The sequence below is a fragment of the Nuphar pumila genome, chromosome 13, assembly GCF_984573655.1.
Source record: "Nuphar pumila chromosome 13, dmNupPumi1.hap1.1, whole genome shotgun sequence".
NCBI lineage: Eukaryota > Viridiplantae > Streptophyta > Magnoliopsida > Nymphaeales > Nymphaeaceae > Nuphar > Nuphar pumila.
Genome location: NC_143261.1, coordinates 93,718,211 through 93,731,501, shown reverse-complemented (window position 1 = coordinate 93,731,501; position 13,291 = coordinate 93,718,211). Strand labels below are relative to the sequence as shown.

The 13,291-nt window shown below is 40.2% G+C and overlaps 1 long non-coding RNA gene and 1 pseudogene across 1 annotated transcript; one reads left to right on the top strand and one right to left on the bottom strand.

Moving 5' to 3' along the window:
- The first annotated feature begins 588 nt into the window (after window positions 1–588).
- Window positions 589–2,268, top strand: LOC149819242 (uncharacterized). The gene is made up of 4 exons (XR_016427160.1): window positions 589–659; window positions 899–1,050; window positions 1,814–1,917; window positions 2,022–2,268. It is a non-coding gene; the product is annotated as an uncharacterized LOC149819242 (long non-coding RNA).
- Window positions 2,269–5,491: 3,223 nt separating this feature from the next.
- On the bottom strand, window positions 5,492–6,359 carry LOC149819241 (abscisic acid receptor PYR1 pseudogene; annotated as a pseudogene).
- Between the last annotated feature and the right edge of the window lie 6,932 nt (window positions 6,360–13,291).

The window sequence follows — 13,291 nt, the reverse complement described above, 5'->3', positions numbered from 1 at the left end:
GTTACTGTCTATTTACTTAAGTTTTTGTGAAGGCATGTTCTACGGAAGGTGTATAACTGCCTAGATGTTTCTAAAATCTGTTTTAGTTTAATTGATTGTTCAACAACTTGACAAGGACTGGAAAACTGGGACATCATTGTGCTCAACTGCATGGGCCTCAAAGATGAAAAGATCCCTCTATATATTGCCTCATTTTCACCGTTTATATAGTGTTAGCAATTGTTGATCAGTGCAACCCCTGTAAGTAGGACATAGCAGATAAATATGTCTGCATTTTGTCTGAATTGAAATAAGGAAATGATATACTGCCTAAATGTAAGGTGACACATGCACACGTACTAAAAAACAATATGCTTCAGTTGGCTTTATGAGATCACTGTCTCATGCATAGTTGCATCTTGGAGGTCTAAAGGCCACTTGGAAATGTCACGAGAAAATTAATTGTTTAGAATACTATTGTGATATTCCAGCTTGTTTATTTCTAGGGCACCATCTAAACTTGTTTAATATGGAAATTTGAACTGGAAGTCATTTGCTAGATGTCTACTCATTTCTTTTGACTTTCCTGGTTTTGGTTTTATTGTGCAGTGGTATACTCTGGGCAAGAACGATTCAGGACCATCACTAGTAGTTACTACCGTGGTGCTCATGGGATTATTGTAAGTGTTGCTGCTTCAAGTTTTTGGCTTCTTCTGCTTATGTTTTATGGGATTGGTCACGTTTAAGAAGTAGACGGCTTGGCTTAATTTTGTGTGTTTGTCTGTGTTCCTGAGTTCCAGTCATTGTGGAGTTGCATGGAATCAATGCAGCTTCAACCTTATGTTGTCCTGTTCGTTTGCTAGTCATTCCCCAAAGTTTGGTTTTGACAAAAGTTATTCCATGTCTCTGCTTTTGGAAGGTGGTATATGATGTCACAGATCAGTAGAGTTTTAGCAATGTGAAGCAATGGTTGAATGAAATTGACTGCTATGCTAGTGAGAATGTGAACACGCTTCTAGTTGGGAGCAATTGTGATATGACAGACAAGTGGTTCCTTATGAGACAGCTAAGGTATGTTTTTCTTTCTTTTTTTCAGAATCTCTTTGAACATTTGTTTTTTTTTTTTCAGATGCTTTACCGAGGGATGAGAGCTTCATATCTTTTTACTTGGTTTGGGTTTTTAAGAATTGAACATAGGACATCTTTTTAACTAGAGTAATTTTGTGTTGAGATTTTCTGGATGGGCCTGAATTTTCTTCCAGAATCTTTTCCGTTTTCTTTTTTTTTTCCTCCTATTTATTTGATATCTAGCAACTGTAAGAGAGGGAAACTTCAAGAATTAGGATCTGTGGAATGATCTGTCCTCTGGTGAGAAGGAACACCAGCTATGTTACCGTGACACGGCACTTAGGATGCTGTGTTATATATTCAATATATAATATATATTTTAGATATATAATATATATTTTTCAGTATATATTTAGTCGTGTATCCGTACCCACATTATTTGGAATTGCCGTGTCGGATCCTCTGTACCCATATCCGTACCCAGGTGACATAAAACACCAGTTTCACTTTGGTTCAGTTTTTGGTTTGTGTTTCCCAAGTATCTATTTCACCTCGTCCTCAACCCTCAATAAACCACAAGAAAAAACAAAAAAGAGAACTTTGACTTTTTTAAACGCTGGATTAATAGGAATCAAGCGTTCAATATGCCTCACTTGCTAAGTATATTAACTTTAACTGGAAAGACGTGGCATGTGGACATTCTCATTGTTTTTTCCTGGATATTAGTTATGAATTTGATATTGGTTTGTGTTGTCTTTCTCACAAGGCATTTGCCGATGAGATTGGGATTCCATTCATGGAAACAAGTGCGAAGAATGCAACCAACGTCCAAGAAGCTTTCATGGCCATGTCAGCTGCCATAAAGAACAGGTTTGAAACCTTTTGGTCTTGAGATCCTATACTTCTTCGAGTTCATGAGGTCACCTGTGTTTCATGCCCCTTGATCCAAATTATTTCTTCTTTTGAAATTGCAGAATATGGCGAGTCAACCAGCCATGAGTAATGCAAGGCCGCCAACAGTGCAAATCCGAGGGCAACCAGTTGCCCAGAAGAACAGTTGCTGCTCGTAAATTTGCTATTTTATCTTTAGCACTTGTATGCTATGTAAAAGTTTGGTTATTTCTTAGAAGAGACTGCCTGTTGATTTCTCTCTATTGATTGTCGAAATGCGATTCTTTCAAACTATTTGTTTGGATCTGTATGCCTCAGCGATCAGTGAGTAGTAATGTTCTTTACTCATCCGCATCTCTTATCAGTTAAAATTTCTGAATATGGTAGTCATTGCTGTATCTGGTTTAAAGTGTCTATCAAAAAGACAATCGAGCCATGGTTCTTTTTGTTATAGCTGGTATATTTATATACAATTTGGCTTGGAATCCGTCGAAACCAGAGCACTAAAAAAAGGCTAAAAACCTTCAATATTTGAGGGTAAATTTGTGGCCAAGTTGACCCTGTTTTTCAAACTCTTTCAGGTGTCGAATGTGTCAGCGAGTGAATTTTGATTCAAAGGGATCGCATAGGCTCCTGAGGTATGGACAAAGCACACTTAACGGCTTCCAGTTTCAAAATTTTAGGACGCCTGCCTAGGATTTCAAAAAATTGCTCAAATTGCCGCTGCTGGCAGTATTCATCTACAGTCTTAAATCTTTTTGGATAATCAGAAAAAAATACTGTTTTAGCCTTCCACTTTTTTAAAAAAATTATTAAATGACATAAAAATGACATTTTGTTCTTATACATGCGATGATGTGCACAGACAACTTCATAAGAAACTAGTGTGAAAACGGAACTTTTGTGGTAGGGTTGTTTAAACCAGTAACTGCCCTCTCTCTCTCTCTCTCATTACCATAACATGAAACTTCTTCCTTTCTCTCTCTTTAAAACGTCCCTCTCCCTCCTTAATAGGCATAAAATGAGGACTCTCTCTCTCTCTCATTGGCCATAAAAAGAAAAACATTTGTGCATGGGGTTGATCATTCTCGTGCACAATTGTCAAGGCCTTTGATTATTAGCAATTTAAGGGTGTAACCAGGTCGGGTTCAGGTTAGGTCTTATCAAACCCAATTCCAAATCAGGTCTAAAAGTTAGATTAGAATTAAACTAAATTTAATTCAAGTTCGGTCCGTTCCGGGTGCAGCTGGAAATTGTGGATTCATATAGGTTAATAGGTTCAAGTATGTGTTAGGTCGGGTCTAAGAATTAGACCCAAATCCAACCTATCTTGATCGGGCCGGGTTCAATATGTTTATGATCTTGTTAAATGTATTTGATATAGACTTTTTTTACCATTTGATTTTATAAGGCCCGGCCATATGGGCAGGCTATTATCTAGTGTTCAATAAAAGCCATCCTTATACTTCCTTCCTGTTATGAGAGAGAGAGAGAGAGAGAGAGAGAGAGAGAGAGAGAGAGAGAGAGAGAGAGAGAGAGAGAGAGAGAGAGAGAGAGAGAGTTAACAATTGGGTTTTTGGAGGCTGTGTTTGCACCTTTTGTCTCAATGGCGAATAAACTTTAGTGGCTCTATATGCTTAATGACCAATTAAAGGAACTTCTAGGCTCTAGTTCTAGCTTTTTTATGCATTCTTTGTCTTTGATAAACATTAAATTAAGGTATCCTGAGATTCTCGGCCCATCATGGCTTGATTTTGAAGAATAACTTATGGCATAATACATTTTCTATTCTTTGATTTGCGAGGAAAAGTTATTCTTCAACGTGCTATGCATGTCAATTGGAGAAGCCAGCATCCTCAATCTAGTTGAAAAGTTCAATGATGATATGCCTTAGAAATCTTGAGTATCTCGTAAGCGTCGCTAATAGTAAAAGGCTAAAATTGCACCAAGGGAGCCAGTTAGATACTCAAGCATGTCTGCGTGAGAACTAATGCAAATTATTAATGAGAGCATTTAATCAAGAGCGTCCAACAACAAAAGGAACAATTCAATGATAATGAGTGCATACATGTGCATGCAGATGACCAATGCATTCACCATTATGTAATTGGTTAGTAGTCACCACCAATGTTCAGTATCGGAATCGGGCCTGTATCGTTTGGCAACAATTCAGGTGAATTGGCCGCACCCGATTTTTAAGTGAATCTGAATGGGCCAAAAAATAATTAGAAAATATTACATCATTCAAAACGCGACACGTGTTAAAGCTATTAAAATAATATTAACAATTTATTTTCAAGTTATTTTTAATATTTATTAAAAAATAGCCGAATCAGATCAGTATCGTATCGATTTTCTGGCGATATGACACCGATACTGACAACACTGGTCACCGCAACCTTTTTTATGTACATGCGTCGCATGCTGCTCTACTACGGCTGATCATCCACATCAACATTTCTCGAGATGAACAACACAGCCTTCTCTAAAAATGTCAAGATGGATGGTTGTCAGGCACGTCACTGCATACCCACCGTGCAGCAATGCTGCATATAATGTGAAGACTTCAAAATATGAAAGCATGCTGCAAATATGAATAAGTTCACTATTCATTGGATTGGTTGGCAGTGTCTTGTACAAAGTATAAGGACACTTTTGCCCGGTCCCCAAATAAGAATTATTGGCTCACAAATCACAATGGTAAAAGATGGATGATTCTCATTTTGCCCCAAAGCAAATGTGAAAACAGTGGGGCAGTGGGATTTGAAATCAAATGTAGAGCTACTTTTTACTCACTTTTTCATGTAATTCCAAATCTCATTGTATGCCCTGTGATTTGGAATCGTATGGTTTCAAAGCACGTCATTTTGAATTTACATGAAATGATAGCAAACATGGCCTAAATGATAAGAAAATGTGTTCACAACATCAAAATGAAGCAATCTTTCCTAAAAAAAAAAGAAAATGAAGTAACCTTTATTATTCTTTAGATTTATTCCAAACTGGTACTTTAGAAATCTGGCTTCAATCAGGCACCGATCATGGAACTCATTCTAGCAAAAACCAAATTAGGGAAATTTGGATTTATGATACGGCCAATGTTGGTTTAACAGCAGAAATCAGGCCACTGGTCGACGCTAATTGCCTCAATATTTTAAAACTAATGAAGAGATCAAAAGTGCTGTTACCAATGGGTTGTGTCAGCAGCAAGATATCCGATGCATGGTTTTGAAACCGAAAAGATAATCACCAAGGGGATGTTTGTTTTGGTTGCAGGTGGGGTCGATGAACAATCAGAGCTGAGAAAGTAGAAGCTGTGATTGTTGGTTGGTGGCAAGATCAATCTTGTGACCAACTTTCACAAGATTTAAGGCAAAAAATAATCACAGCTGACAATCACAATCACAACTTATACTTTTCTCATGTTTCGCTGAATCTTGAGAAAGTGTTGCGACTGTGATTTACATTCTCAAGTTCTTAAAAGAAAAAAGAACCACAGGGCATTGCAAACATGCCAACATCAAATGCATGTTCGTCGTAGCTAAGCCAAACACCAAAAATCATTCACTCCAAACATCAATAGAAGGCAATGGGCAATCTCGTCATACAGAAAATCAAAGACCAATCTCATCCGAAATCAACGTTGACCAAGAAAAGCCAACCAGACGGTGGCGATCATCTTCCAAAATCGTGAAATAAAGGAAAAAGAAAAATGCCTCGTTTCATTCACCATCTTTCTTTCCCAACTTGGCGATGGTGTGGGACACGGAGGCCAGCTTCTGAAGGTTCAACCTGACCACCGTGTCCGCGAACATGCGCGTGTCCTCCTCCGTGTTCCCCTCGGGTACTTCCACAGCGTACGATTCCATAACGATGGTCAGGATCTCCCCTCCCCCCGACGGCCCCACCTCGCTCACCGTCGTCAACGACCGGTAGTTCCGCAGCCGGTGCTCCCCGCCGACGATGCTGAACCCGAACACCCGCCGCCCCTCGTCCAGCACGTCCAGCCTCTCGGTGCTCGTGCTCGCCGGCAGCCCCGATACGACCGTGACCTCCCGCAAGCACCCCACCGTCAAGCCCCCGCCGGGTTCCAGCAGCCGGCAGCTCTTGATGAAGTGCTTGTACGCCTGCGGCCTGTCGAACCTACGGACTGCAGACCAGACCGCATCTGCGGGGCCGTCTATACGCTGAGCTATCAGGGAGGAGCATTGGCCCGGGGTTGGGTCGTATCTGTGGTACGCCTCGATTGTCTCCTTCAACTGCTCGTATTCCTCCTCTGTGAGGCCGAGGCCGGGGCCGATTCCTGCCGGTGTCGTCTCCTTTTCTTTTGTAGATGACGCCGAAGATGGTGATGACGGTGGCGATAGTGGTGGTGGTGATGACGGTGGCGATAGTGGTTGTTCTTCCTCTTTCATGGCCATCTCACCTCTCTTCTTCACTCCTTTCTTTTTTTTCCCACTTAGGCGAGAGGGAGAGGGACAGAAGAAATATATATAGAGTTTGTTAAAGGAAATACATAAGAAAATAATTTGTGAGGTTTTTTCTTATATGAATTAGACGGAAACACCCCCTCTACGTTTGTACAAATATCTACGCGTTTATGATCGGCTTGCATGGATTACGGGCTTCTCCTGAGGATGAAATGACCTTGTTGTCCTGCTGTTTTGCTTTAAGGGATTTTTGTCCATGTTGTCCTGAACCTGTTCAGAAATGAGACGAGCTGTTCTTGCTCAGCTCATAATCAGACTCATGAAATAAGTTGGACAAGCTGAACATCAATAGGAGGTATTTGGCTTGGCTCAGTTGTATAGACTCGTTTAGCAGTATTAGATGAATTTTATATGTTTTATATTGTACAATACAATGCAGAGCAAATAATTAATCAAAGCTATTGACTTACAACAAATAGGTTTAAGGATCAGATATTTCTTTCAGCTTAGAAACAATGTGGTAAGCAGTTTGAGCTTGGCTCTGTACATCTAAAGTTTAAATCTTACTCGCCACAAAAAGCTTGAACACCTACCTCATGTTGGATTCATTTGGCATGTTTACTAACCCTACTTTTGGCTTCCCTTAATAGATTGCGATTTGAAAACCAGGTGGTTCGGACCAACTTGGTCTTGCCCCAACTCAATGGCTTCGTAAACAATGGGCTGAGCTGGGTACATTGTAGCATACATGATCATTTGCTTGAGCTGCACTTGGTCGTAACGCGACCACTATCGGCCTCGCCTTTTGTCTTTGCCATTGTAGCACGTGTGTCATCCAGGGCATTATGAAGTTAACTCATCCTCACCTTCCACCATCCAAACCACACCCTCAAATGGCTAAAAGGACGTCAGTCGTGTCGAGATGATGGAATTTGAAGGGTAAAATGGTTATTTTATGATAATGATAACAAGGAAAGGCGAAGTATGTACTCTCTGGGGTTATGATTTTCGGGTTAGGGTTGGCAGTGGACCGGGTCTCCACCCCCTCCTTTCCTGCCTCAATCCCCCACGGGTTTTGATTTTAAGTTTCGTCCTCGTCTTCATCTTTGATTTTAAGTTTTCGGGCCGTGTTTGGAATCAAAGGGGGCGTGACTCTCAAGCGCGAATCTACCCTCATTCTTTATCAAATAAGACAGACATGTCCTCGTTTGTTCATTCTAGTCTGAACGATTTGACAAAAGTACCCTTCACGTTGTTACTTTAATCTCTCTTTTCTATTAATTTGATGTTGCCTTTTTCTTGATCTCAAAAGGAACAACAGTAATGAAAGACTTCATGAATGGAAGTGTTAGGTGACAAAATTGCCCCCCTTGTAATCGTTTTATGATCTTCCAATAAGGAAGATAGTAAAAACCCTTAGCCTTAAAGGTTGTCATTTTGTGCCTTTCAAAAAAAAAAAAAAAAGGTTATCATTTTGTGCCTTTCAAGAAAAAAAAAAAAAAGGTTGTCATTTTGTGAAAGATGGAGGACATATCACTCAATATTGCAAAACATTACTACTGTTCGATTCTGGGGCGGCAGCAGGCGAGATTTTACCCTCCACTTTTTCTTAAATGACGGAACAGGAAAGAATCATTACCTTTCGGTCCAAGGTATAATGGTATATACGTTATTTTTATAGTATGCAAGGTCAGATGTTATATCTCACGACCAAAGCGATGAAAAGTACCAAAACAAGGGCCAGAATTTCCGGATTCAAGAACAAAAGAGTTCCTGAACTCTGGAGATCCCAGATGTACTTTCACAGTTTTGTTCAGCCCCACGGAAATCGAGAAAATTTATTATGATGGCTGGTTACCAATTTTAGTTCGTGACGTAGAATCCAAGTTGTTTTCTTTCCAAGGTGGCGTTTTTCTGGCAATGAAGCCAAAATATAACCAAGTTCATGAATTCTGTGGTTTGCTGTAGTATTAGACGTGTTTGGGATTCGTGAACTTGGTCATGTCTCTTGCTGCCAACAAGTCATAGCAGCAGGTTGAAACATTGTCCAAATTCCTGAATTTGGTTGGGTTTCACGTGTTTCCAGAATGAAATCTAAGGTAAGATTCGTGTTTGTTTTGCAAGGTCAAGTTCATGAAGTTGGTCTTGTTTTTTAAAGGCACGAGGCGTTTATGAATATATGAATGAGGCTTAAGCCTAATTTTTTTTTCAAGGCGTGCATCTAAAATATATAAAAAATCTATAGCTACAATAAAATGATTCATTAATTATAAATCATAAAGAAATAACTGTTATTACAAATAATAATTAAAAAAATGTATATTGAAAGTTATGACTAAATGAAAGAATATAACGGCCCATATAATCATTCTAGTGTCTCTTTATTTTCATTTCATTTTCAATTTTTTTTCATAGTCATTCTGTGAACACCTCAAATTTTTCAAAAATCTTTTAAATATTCTCTTTTTTGCCCCTGATATCATTTTCTGAGCAATTGAATCACTTTTAAATCTAAATTCCAGTTCATTTCTCAAGTCTTACTGAAATTAAATCCATTTTATATGTCTGACTTGATTTCGAATCCGGATCTATTGTCCAGATCCAAATCTGAGTCTCGTTGTCCAACTTTTTAATTAAAATTACAGAAAATACCAAAAATAGTTTTTAAATAGCTCGGACATTCCATCCAGCATCCATTTGGATCCATCGTGCTGTATTTCTCAATTCGAGTTTCAAAACTCGAACATTTTTTCTCAAAACATGGATCCAAACCTATTTTTTTGAAGAAATTTCCCCAAAATAACCCCGACTTTTCAGAAAAACCCTTCTTTTGTAAATATTTTGAAATTTTGTAAAATTAGTTTAAATTCCTTAGTTTTAGAGCTTTTGTCTTCAAAAAATACAAAAAAATATTGAAAATTTTGAAAAGAACAAAAAAATAAAAATATAGAAAAGAAAGAAAAACAGTTTTTAGAACCTCCTTTTTGAAAATACCTCTTTTTCTAAAAAAACCTTTTTTATAAATCACCTTTTAGAAAAATCCTGAAAAGAAGCTCCTCTTTGGAATTTAAAAGAAATTGCAACGGCCATCGCCTTCTTCCCACCTGGGTGGCCCTCCATCTCCAACGACTCCCCTCTCTCGAACTCTCCTTTTGCTCTTTAAAAGAGGAGCACGCAGGAGGGAGGGGGCATCCAGCATCATCACTCCACCTGAGTCCTTGTTCCTCTCGATTCTTCTCTCCTCCAGTGTTTCTCCTCCCCACTGAAGGAAGATCTCTCCAGAAACCCCACAGCTTTAGGGGCAAAAAGCCAATCGTGATTCAAAAGCCACAGGTAAGCCACTGCCTCCCTCCTCTTTGATCCTCTATAGAATTTTCCTCTTTTTTTTTTTTTAAGTTTTCATCCTCCTAAGGCAAAAGGGTGAGATCCTTCTGCACATAGCAGGATCGGCTCACCTATTGCAACAACAAATGGAATTTCTATATTCCAACATCCCTTTCTTGGTCCCTCTGGCAATTCCTTATGATTTTTTTTTCTGTAGCCTATTTTGAATGCTTGTTTACAGTAGGTCTTTTGTTTTGTTTTCCTTATTCATTTCTCATCTGTATTTCGATCTCTTACGCTTAGTTCAATTTTAGATTTGCATTAGATCTTCAGTTTCCTTTTATAAGATACGACCTTATATGTGGATAATCGGTGATGCCTCACAATGGCATCACCGATCCACTTGGGCTTGGATTTGCGTTTGAGTTCTTTTTTTTTTCCTTTGCAAGTCTGATTTTCCCTCAGGTTTTCAATCTTCTGTTTGATTTTAATTCCTCTTTTCTGTTCTGATTTCTTGAACGATTGTCGATTCCCTGCTTAGCACTCTAAGAAATGCAATTTCCTCCAAAATAAATACAAAAACCCGTGGTGGAGCGATGAGTACGAGAGCACCCTGCCCAATCAGAGTCCGAAAATCCATAGAGAGAGAATCGGTTGGGAGCAAGAAGACATATGCCATAATGAATGGTGCCTTTGATATATCTAAGTATGTGTTTAAGCAACTGAAAGTAGGGGTGGCAATTTCTGACACGACCCGCCAACCCGACCGGCCAACCCGCCTCTTAGGCGGGTTCGGGTTGGGCTTAAGCCAACCCGTTTAATAAACGGGTCGACCCGTGTAACCCGTTTATTAAACAGGTCGGGTTCGGGTTGGGGGTATGCCAACCTGCCAACCCGCCAACCCGTTTAATAAACGGGTTAGGCGGGCGGGGCGACCCGCCAACCCGGCTCCTGACCCGCCAACCCGACCCGCCAACCTGCCTACCTGCCAACCCGATCCATCAACCCGCCAACCCGACCCGATTGCCACCCGTAACTGGAAGTGATGCATAGTGGGAGCATGCATGAACTGACAGATGTAGTTGACGCTGAAGGAGAGATCAGGCCGGGTAAAAGTTAGATACTGAAGGCTGCCAGCGAGACTCTGATAATATTGAATATCGGCAAAAAGTTGATCCGAGGCAGACGCATGGGGATGAGCCACCATCGGTGTGGAGACCGATTCGCATGCAACCATTTGAGCTCATTCTAAGATTTCATAAGCATAGCGAGCTTGATTAAAAAAGAGGCCACTTGTAAGAGCTTGAACCTGGATGCTGAGAAAATGGTGTAAAGAGCCAAGATCTTTCATGGCAAATTCGTTGTGAAGGAGATTCAACACCCGACTAAGCTGTGATAGATTACTCCCAGTAATAATGATGACATCGACATAGAGAAGCAAATAGATAGTTCCTTCAGAAGCTTTCTGCCACACTACAGTGGAATCCAAGACCAAGAAGAAAATTGCTGAATCTGTCAAACCAAGTGCGAGAGGATTGCCATAATCCGTAAAAAGCTCATTTCAGTTTACAGACGTGATGAGGGTTAAGAGGATCTTCGAAGCCAGGAGGCTGTTGCATAAAAACAAGTTCATCATGAAAGCCATGTAAGAATGCATTTTTGATGTCTAACTGTCTGATAGTCCATCCAAGGTGTAAGGCCATAGAAAGAACAATCCGGATGGTGGTAGGTTTAATGACGGGAGAAAAAGTCTCGACAAAATCCACACCTGGAAGTTGTGAAAATCCCTTTGCGACGAGATGAGCTTTGAGCCGATCGAGGGAGCCATCGGATTTTAGTTTGGTCTTGAAGACCCATTTGCAACCGATGATGTTCTGGGAGGATGAGCGAGGAACAAGATCCAAGTTTGCATGGCGTGAAGGGCGTCCATTTCCTCTTTCATAGCCTTTACCCAGAGAGGATCCTTAAGGGCCGATTTAACAGTCTTAGGTTCAGAGGGAACATCAAGATGGGCGAAAAAATATTTTGGATTGGGCCAAATAATCCCATCTTTAGCACGCGTGATCATGTCGTGAGAGTTAGCAGGTTGGGAAGGTTCAGAATGGCGGCTGAGTCAAGATCATGTGTGACGAGTTCATGGTTTTCCTGAAGGGAAGGTGTAACAACTGGTTGTAGTGGTGCGTCAGCTGATTCTAAGATGGAGGGACTACTGCGGAGCCTTGGATCAGCCTGTTCTGGGAGTGGTGCATTTGATGGTATTATCGGTGGAGCTGCTGATTCAGAATCAGGAAACCAGTCGCTAAAAACAACAAGTTCGACATTCTTGGTAGACAAAGGAACTTGATTTCTAAAAGGCATGCAATCTTCATTGAATATGACATGTCGGCTAATATAGACCCCTCCTGTAGGAACGTGAAGACAACGATATCCTTTGTATGTATCACTGTATCCAATGAAGACACATGACAACGCTCGAGGCACAAATTTGTGTTTGGTATAATCAAGTAAGTGAGGAAAACACTGAACTCCAAAAGTTCAAAGATATGAGTATTCAGGCACCCTTAAATTTTTTTTTCACACGGAGTTTTCACATCTAAAACCGAACTTCTTGAAAGTCGATTAAGCAACCAGGCGGCAGTAAAAAAGGCATCTAACCAATGTTCAATAGGCATGCCTGCACAAAACAGCATACTCAAGTCGAGTTCCACGATACTTCTGTGCTTGCATTCTACGTGACCGTTCTGTTCAGGAGTTTTGGGACATGACATGTTGTGAATGATGTTGTGATCCTGAGATAATTTTGAAACTCTGTCAAAATAAATTCTCCACCCCCATTGCAGAGTTTTCTTGAACCGGTTTGCAACCATTTTATGAAAATCTTTGAACTTGATAAAAAAATCTGATTTAGGCCGTAATGCATAGATCCAAGTGTAACGAGAGTGATCGTCGACAAAAGCTACATAATATCTGAATCCTTGCTTAGAGGTGACGGGAGCAGGCCCTCATAAGTCACAATGCAATTTTTCTAAAGGCATACTAGAATTAAAAAAGGATTCCTTAAAAAGTAATCGGGTAGACTTGGCAATAGCACAGCTAGAGCAAAAATGATTGCTCATTTTATTTAAACTGAAAATCAATTTTTGTTTAGACAAGAAGTCAATTGTTCGCATATTTGGATGACCGAGTCGTCTATGCCATGTGTCGAGGTCGACTATCCGCTGCCGGTTGGAAAATAATGTCTGATTGTGCTTTTGAGAGTCTGGCTGGAATGCGTAGAGATCCCCCGATCTATGACCTGACGCTATCACTTTCCGAGATATTTTGTCCTTAATTAGAAAATAATTGTCATAAAACTCAAGCATCAGATCGCTGTGAGTAGTAGGCTGACTTACAGATATCAAGTTCTTCTTTATTGAAGGAACAACTAACACATTGTTCAAGAAGATATTGCCCACAGTCGTATTTTCGACGTGGGAGATGGGCAACCTAGCCCCATCACCACCCGTGATCTTATCGTTTCCGATATAAGAAAAAATGGTTTTGAGGTTACCTGCATTATTGGTAATATGGGAGCATGCTCCTGTGTCGGGAAACCATGT